The sequence below is a fragment of the Dermacentor silvarum genome, chromosome 8 (genome assembly GCF_013339745.2).
Source record: "Dermacentor silvarum isolate Dsil-2018 chromosome 8, BIME_Dsil_1.4, whole genome shotgun sequence".
In the NCBI taxonomy this organism is placed as follows: domain Eukaryota; kingdom Metazoa; phylum Arthropoda; class Arachnida; order Ixodida; family Ixodidae; genus Dermacentor; species Dermacentor silvarum.
This window is the reverse complement of record NC_051161.1, coordinates 108,584,994-108,594,232: the sequence shown is the minus strand read 5'-3', so window position 1 is coordinate 108,594,232 and position 9,239 is coordinate 108,584,994.

The following is a 9,239-nucleotide window of genomic DNA, read 5'->3' as shown; positions in this document are numbered from 1 at the left end:
CACCTGAGCCTGCTCGGCGAATGCTCCACCAAGGCGTGAACGGGCACTTCAGTATAGCCTCCAAATGGATATTCTAGAAAAAAACACCACCCAGCACTCCGTACAGATGGTTACTCAGCAAAGCTGAAACGTGCGGCCCCGTTGTTTAGCAGTGAGTTAATCCTGACGCTGTATTGAAGCGTTTCTCAATTATTGGTTGCATGTATGTTTTTCTAGTGGAACGCAAGAGCCAATGGCGGGCGGATGCTGCTAACCACGACTCCGAGCTAACTCGAGATATCGAACGCATGCGTCAACGGCGAGCCGAGGACGCGGCGCTGCGGGCAAAGCAGTGTCAACTTGGCAATGGCGAGAACGCGCTCGCCGGGGCCAAATCCCGCTTTCGACGGGAGTTTCTCGAGTAGCAATTTGGCTTCTGCTGCGACAAAACGTGTACGTTGAAATCGCGAAGTGGAACGCAGGCGCTAATGCCGGGCGGATGCTGCTAATCACGACGCCGAGCTAACTCGAGATATTGAATGCATGCGGCAACGGTGAGCCGAGGAGATGGCGTTGCGAGCACAGCAGCGTCAACGTGGCAATGGCGGGAACGCGTTCGCTAACGACGTCACTAACGGCGCTGCCAATGGAGCGCGGGCTTAGGTGCGACGTAGAGAACGACTTAACTGACGGCGCAGCCAATGCAGACGTTTATCAAAACATGGGACGAACGGTTTTTTGTTTCACCTAGCCATATACAGCTTTCGCTGTAATATATCAGTGTGCCATTAACCTTTTCAGACGCTATGTACACAATTTTGTACACCAAGATAGTTTATGAACAGCAAAAGCATTGACTAAAGTAAGGATATATAAAATGTGTCCCATAATCTTGAAACACTTCTGACTGAAATAGTGCTGCAAGTTTGATTAACACAGGTAATTTGTTTTAATAAAACAAGTATGAAGGCAGATCGTTGGGTATTTTCCTTGGTGTTAGTATGCCATTGTATGTTGAGGGTTCACTTTTTTAATTGTTTTTCACAATGTGTGGCGCCAGTCATAATTTTTGAATGGATGGATAGGTGCGTTTCAAGCATGGCAGACATGAAATAGTTGATGTTCGCATATCTGATGTTCCTGCACGGAGCTTTTGCATAGAGCCCACATTCTGTAAACTTGACAAAACTCACTAAAGAACTGAAAACAATTTATTCTGCAGTTGTAAGCTTTTTATGATTCTGAAGATGTAAGCAAGGCGGCGAAAGTAAGTTTTCAATCAACACAACTAATTGGCGCCTGAAAGGGTTTACGCAATAAACAAACAAAGGTGTCCTTAGTGAATGGTCTGCGGACGCCATGTGCGGGGTGGCTCCACTCCCCTTGGCAGGAAACATCCGTGTTAGGGATTTTGGTAAAGCATACGGAAACAGATAACGTACAGGAAAACCAAAGGAATAAATGATATGCAGGTTTAGAGCAGTGCAGCTTCCGTTGTTGGCATGGCGTCGGTGACGATGAGGTAGCGAAGATGGAGCGGGCCCAAGTGGCACGTACGCTATAGGCCACTTCACCGGTGGATCGGCTACCTCCTGCTTCAATGGTGCATTCGCGGCTGGCTAAAAGATGACGCACTTCCGCGTCTCTCAAGCCATCGTCTCTCATGCGGCAGGTTTGCGTTTGTGGCAAATGTACCGCTTCTGCATGTATGCGAAATTACCGTACTGACAGCGAAGCTCGATTTTATTTATACTTTACCTGCATCGCTACAAGGCATTTCGCGGTGGGGGGAGGCGGGCGGGGACATGGATTACTACATAATAGAAGTAGCAATAAATTGCTGTAAAATATACATATTAAAAAACACGCAAATTATGCGAAGTTATACACAATATACAAGCGTTACCACAAACATACATTCTAAACAATAGGAACACTTCAGGAGACAATTTCCATTCGTGTGAGCATTATTGATGTCGACACGAATGATCAGAAAAAGAGTTCATTGTTAGATTTGTTAACGATATCGTCGTGGAGCCGGTCGCATTTTTGTACTGTTCTTACGAAGAACGATTTAACAAAAGTGCATGTTTTGAACGAGCATTGTAATATATTTTTTGAATTATTTCAACGAAGCGAGACCTACGTGGTTTCTCAGAGGTCGTGGGGATTGATGGAATAATGCCGCAGAGATCTCTCCACGCTAAGTATCCTTCCAGGCGTCTCATCGCACCGCCGTCAGAAGAGCTCCAGTAACGCCTCGCGCACGGCGAGACAGCGCGTGTCTCTCGTGCACGCGTACGCGGCTGCGCGTGTGGCTCAATCTTCAGACGTGGCTGACTGTGGAACGGGATCCTGTTGTCTGGACAAGCAGTCCTGAATTTCTATTGATCTTTCACCATTACGGTGGCAAGGTGCGTTCATCTTAAAGCCGCGAAGACCTGCTCCGTGATATGGGCACATTCTGTAAAGGTGTCCAGTTTCTCCGCAGTGCAAACAGAGTGGCGTTCGGTCGGGTTCATGGCACACGTCGCTTTTTCATGGCCTCAGCTCTGCTAGAAGGGATTCACTGCGCGCAGTCGGTTGGCGGCAACTGGGAGCTGCGAATGGAGAATTATGCACGGATGGCTGGCAAAACACATCAGCGTACGTCGGCACGCGACGTACCGGTGGCGTTTGTTCGAGATGCACAGGCGGTGCCTAAAGTCCTGGCTGCAGAATGGCATGGCGAATTTCATTGCGAATGACGGCGGCGAGAGTTGAAACTGTCGGCGTGGCTTGCGGTGGCTGCAGCTTTCGAAGCTCTTCCTTTACGATGGAACGCACCAGTTCTCTTAGCGCTTCGGTGTTGCTGCCTGGGCTTGCTGATAGGAGGTCGGCTGGTGCACTCCTGACATCACGATTACAGTGATGGGCACGCTGCTGCAGCGCCTTTTCTATGGCCGTCGCCTCGGAGTGAACTCAGGAACACTGCGTGGTGGGTTGCGAACGAGTCCTGCAAACAGCTCTTGTTTAACGCCACACATTCAGATGGCGTAGTTTCTTATCTTCGGTCATGTTTGGATCCGCGCGCTTGAAGAGGCGGGACATGTCCTCGATGTACAGGGTCGACCACATCTAAGGTGAACACCTTCATTAGTATTCAAGACATCATTGAAGCTGATGTTCAGTACATATTCGAAACATCTATATTGTGTTTATGGACACCATGATTACACATCGTATAACGAACATTTCACTCGTGAAGTAGAATAAACGCTGTAGTTTTACCGGCTTCAACACTAACGAGGTGTTCACCTTAGATGTGGTCGACCCTGTACATGCCGACACTTTTGTTAGTGCGCTGGTTTCTGGCTTGTAGAGCGTTCTTTGCCTTCTCTCGCCGATCATTGCTGGCATACGTGGCAAGCAACTGTCGCCGAAATTCTTGCCATGAAGACAATGCTGCTTCGTGGTTCACGTACCATGTCCTCGCTGACTCTTCTAACGCGAAGTACACGTTGCGAAGCTTCCGTGCCTCGTCCCATTATTGAAATCTGCGACTCGCTCGAAATGTTCTAACGAATCTTCCACATCTTCGAACGCATCGCCATGAAAGGAATTAGGGGTACGTGGTGGTTACCCGATGAGCGGCGACGATGCCACCGAGCTGGTCATGGTTATGCCCTCGCTGGTAACTGTTGCCTGCACGCACAGCAGCAACAGGAAGCGGTCCGAACTCGGGTGGGTCTCCTCGGAGGCGGCGGCTTGTGCGCTGGTGTACTGGAGTCAGCTCGCCGGGTTCCAATCGCTAAGGGTCAGGGCTCCGCTGTCTTGCGCACTTGGGAACTTCCAATCATACCCCGCACCTCCTCCAGTAATGTAGCACTCTTCAATGAAGCACACTAAACAAACTGGTTTATTGTGGGCGAACTCGTGCCCGGAAACTTAGCACTATAACACATTCACACAATTGGCAAGCAGAGTTAACAGGATCCCGTTCCACAGTGAGCCACGTCCGAAGATTGAGCACACGCGCAGCCGCGTACGCGTGCACGAGAGACACGCGCTGTCTCGCCGTGCGCGAGGCGTTGCTGGCGCTCTTCTAACAGCGGTGCGATGAGACGCCTGGAAGGATATTTCGCGTGGAGAGATCTCTGCGCCAATATCACAATAAATACTATAAAGAAATTTAAGCTGAAGTTTCTGCCTTCCTAATGCTAATGGTTCCCATCCTAATGCCCTGTTAATTTATTTCGGAAATACTTGAAAGAAAATTGTAGTGATTACTCACAAATGTATCTGCTTGATGTTGCACTTTTTTCCAGTCTATCGATAAGGCACTACTGATGAGGGTCCCAAATTAAACAAGCATAATGTAGAATGGATCTTACATAAAAAAGTAAAGTGTTTGTTTTTACGGTTTCTGAACACTGGGCGCCCTATAACGTAAAGCTATTCCAAACTTTTCTATTCCAATTCTGCAATCCGCCCCACGTATGGTCAGAATATTTCCGGGCTACTCCCAACTTCACTTGTCTGTCACGCGACCTCACGAAAACCGTGGTGGCTCCCCATCTGATATTACGTGTACACATTGATTATGCATGATTAAACCGCACAAATGAAAAATAATTATTACTGATTCGACGCCTTTTCACCATTAGCCCTCTGCTATTGGTCCAATGTATTCGGGCTGCGCCCACTTTGCCTGTCTGTCACGCGACCTCACAAAACCGCGAAAACTCACCACGTCAAAGTGAGGCGTACGCAAAAAAATTCATTAATATGGCGAACAAAACTGAACATTTTTCTGAATAGCCAGAGACTGTCCCGTTCCGAAAGGAATAGAAGATGGCGGCCCGCCGATCGCTCAGGCCCTCGCTACTCGCACCTGCCGGTGAGCATGTATTTATTTGCGCGTGATAAACCTTTTTGCGTGGTAGTAAAACGTTATCGAGCCCTTTCGGCACTGTATACGACATCGCTCTGCCAACTCTTCCTTGCTGAGGATCCGTTTTAGCGGCATTCTTATCCTGCCGTTGCACGCCGCCGCGATTTTCGACCAGCCATCGCAAGCTAAGTAAGCGGAAGCGGACCAATCGGAGAAGCCGGCACCACCCTCTTCATGCGGTTATCTATTTTCACTGTGCTGACTTGGCCCCACCGAAGCCCTCTCCACTAGAGCGTGCTCCTCGTCTCTTGTCAGTCAATTAGATACCACCTCTCCGTGCAGGCAATGTTATTGGTTTTGAAATCGAACAACGGTGACCTCCTATAAACGAGGAGAGTGTTTTATATTGGGTTGTTCAGACAACGCTGCGCGTCAACGCCCGATGCTTGCGTCGGTGGTTACGTCAATTTGACGTCAGGAGTTTGGAATTAAAACAGTTTGGAATAGCTTTACGTTATAGCGCCCCTGCTTAACATTCCTCCGTATAAAATATAGCATCCCACTCGCCCTTTTCACTGTAACATCTATGTGCTTATTAAGGTTAAAACGATCACAAAAGTTGACACCAAGATACTTATAGTCAGAGTAGTTGCTAATTATTCAAATATTAATGGCATAACTTGTCTCTTATTTTTGGATACGGTTGGTGAATGCTATGCAGCAATATTTCCGGACGTTTAGGCTCCTTTTCCATTTTTCTTACCATGGCGATATTGTGCGCAAGTCACTCTGAAGTTTTGTTATCTCCCCTTGATTTGATTGCCCTAAATACTACGCAGTCGTCTGCAAATTATTTAATGGGAGTGGGAATACCTTCAAAGATGCTATTAATATAAATTAACAAGAACAGCCGTTCTAATACGCTCCCCTGTGGTACACCAGACGTCACGGTTGCCGCAGATGATTTTGAGCCCTTAAGAAGTACACTTTGTTGGCGGCCGTTTAAATAGCTTTGTATCAAATTAGTAACTTTAAGGTTTATGTTTACAGAAGGCATTGCAAATTCTAATAGGTGGTGTGGTACGGTGTCGAAAGCTTTACGGAAATCAAGAAACACTGCATCAACTTGGGAATTACTGCCTAAAGAAAGTGAAATATAATGTTGAAACCTGACGTTATTTGACCATTTCACTGTAAATGATGTGCTCAAATAGCTTATAGGAAAGTGCTTTAACGAGATGGGCCTGTAATTTTTAACGAGTTTTTTGTCACCTGATGTATGTACCGGGGTGACGGTTAGTTTCTCGGCACAGAAACACTTTAAGAGTAATAGCAAAATATAGTTGCCTCCTAATCTGATTATCGTTAAGTATCTGGCGAAAACGTATACCATAATCACGAGCTGAAAATACTATATAAATATTTTTACTTCTTATTCCGTGTTGGTTTGCTTTTTGGCATAAACTACTACAAACAAACATAAATATAATTGCAACCCTGCATCATGCAAGAAGTACAGCAAGGCTCTATATTTAGAGCCGTTTGGCTCCATTTGCTGAAGTCAGCACGTCGGACGCTACGGACGCTAGAACGACTGAGCAAGGGCTCCCGGATATGTCTTGTACCTGGGTAAGTCCCAAGCAGATAGTACGCATCCGTGTCTTGTGCCAGGGTTCTACAGTTAGGGCAGGTCGTGTCGTCATTTGGCGAAGCCCTTCTACGTGCAGGTGCCAGCGGGGTTGATGGCAGCCCCAGCCCATATCCCCCTTAAGGAAACTTCCTTCACCCTTGTGAGCTGGCGGTGGGGGGAGCGGACACACGGGGATAAGAGCACTTTATTGACTACACTTGTTCGCGACATTATTTAGTATTTTACTTAATCATAGAAGCTGCGCACAGTGGCAGCCACGAGACGTCCCTTCAGCTGCGTGTTTCGCAGGAACAAATAGGAATCCAGGCAGTACGAGGGCATGATGCGTCACATTAGTATGATCATCTATGATGTAAGTTTGACAGCTACACTGGCCTTTGATGAACGAGTCTTCAACGTCAGGTATGCCTGGTTGCAGCATTTTATTCACAAAGATAACAAAATTTCGCATCAATAAACAAGCTTGCTCTCCAGATCCAGATTAGGCTCGCAAGTTGCTCCAGTTCGCAGTATTGTGACCCAATCAGCGCTGGCATGATGGCCGAAGAGCATAGGTGAACACCTCCTTAACTGCCGCGTGCCAAGAAACATTACGCGCCATGCGTGGCGATCAGCGTAATGCTGTGTAGAAGTGCCGGTTAGTATGAATGTTAGGTTAGGTGTCGTTGTCATGCAATCCCGGTCATTGCGTCTTCATCATAGAGTCATCGTCGTGCCATCGTCATACCGTCGTTGATGCCGTCGCAGTCGCGGTCATTGAATTATCGTCGTCTACCTTTATCACAGGACTCTCACCATGCCATCGTCGTAGCTTGACACCAAGGCACTCTACTGCACTTCCAACACTGTTATTTGTAAAAAGCACCAGGGCAAACTATAAGCACTGTCATCACGCATGAGCGACACTAGTCATCGCACATGCAAAAGAATGCAAAAAAACAACAACAGATAGCTGGAAACCTAATGTGTGCACATGTTCTGGTGATAACAGAGCTCGTTTACAGTGACAGCTATGGAAGCGGCACCTACACATGTTTCTCACACACTCCCACTCCTCAGGCTAATAATCGAACTTCAACTATCTCACACGTGAGATTATCATGATGCTTACCTAAATGGACACGCTCATATAAAGTATATTTGTTTGAGATCACAGGTTTAAAGTACTAATAAAGTGACTGCTGCCAATAGTAGTGAAGCTTGGAGTGATGTGACGTCTTCTTCGGCCCTTTGAAAACTTTTGCGAAAGCTACAGTAAGTAGCCGCGCTCTATGCTCACGAGTGACAAAGGTAGAAATTTTATGTGTGATTGCTGCATCAGCAAAACGAAATGCGCAATGCGTCTAATTGCTTAATCCGCACATTGGCTTATAAGGTGCGACACTGGTTGGAAACACTAAATATCCCTGTATACTTACTTTGATTACTATCGCAATAATATGTACATGCAGGCTCACTTCTGTCGTCGGCGTTGTGTTACGTAAAAGGTACAAGGGCGATAACATCGTCGCCGTGCGCTGTATGCTGCATCTGGAGTGAGAGCGTACAAGTGTGAGCCGACAATCGGGGCTCAATCTAGTGCGCGCAAGGGAGGAAAACGGGGAGGTTGCGCCGTCTTCCGCCACGCGCAAGACACCGGGGTGGGAGTGGGGGCGGAGAGAGGAGGGGGAAGGGCATTCTACTCCGGCGGCGGCCACGCGGACCGTATCTTGAAAGCAATCTGCGGCGGCAACAGATTGCGCGGAGCGCTGATTACTTCTTGTGCGCTCTATTCTTGCCGCTTAGTTCGTGCTGAAGCGAGAGGCATGACGACGTTCAATTCGCTCGCTGCTGAAGCCGCGCTTTCTCACTGCGGCGTTTTTGAAGGGCAGTGTGAGCGGCCATCGAGTGAGATGTGTTCATGTTTTCTTGTGCGCGCGTTGCACCATGCTTGTTAATTTAGTTAATAAGCGAATGTTTACACGTTTACACGGCCGATAAGACTACTATCCTTAGTTCGTATACCTATGTGCTAATTTGTTATCGCAATCGCTGCGTCGTCTTTCGGGCGAAAGTGCGACTTTTTCTCTTGCACCCAAAGTTTTATTGTTGGTATTTTCCATACCCACGGTTTTTTTTGCGAATTCCTCATTTTGGCGTTTTGTTCTTGCCTAATAAACAAGCAGACGTCTTCTGGCCGGAACGCGCAATTCGGGGGCCCAGACAGGCTTCGTGCGAGAAGTGTAATCCGAAGTGCGGCGTGACAGCTCGTGTCAACTGAGGGCCAAGCTCTTACACTTTGTCGTCGTTTTTCCATTATGACCTGTGAAAGCTACTGCACGGGTTGCAAAACAAAGGAATCTTCGCAGTATAAGGGCGGGAAAGGGGAAGTTTATTGCCGGAAGGACAGTAGCAACGCGTCCATACTGGCCGTTCGAATCAGTCCAGAAGCGCCAGATCCTGAGCGAGCCACTTGCGCTGAGCGCGCTAATATTTAACACAGGAAGATAAGACGGAGAAAGGAGAAACGTCGCCGCTCACTGGAGAAGCAACCTCGGCTATTTTCTTTTCTCTATCTTTCCTTCTGTCTGCTCTTCACTAGAGTTCTTTTAGCATTACTTGATGGGGAAAATTTCTGTGATTCATGCTTAATTTTTGCCCGTTTCATTTTGTTTCCTTTAGGGAGGCGTCTGTGACAGGCGAGGAGGTCGGTAACCTCTTGAGGCTGCCCGCCCACAAACAAGAGTTTCTCCACTT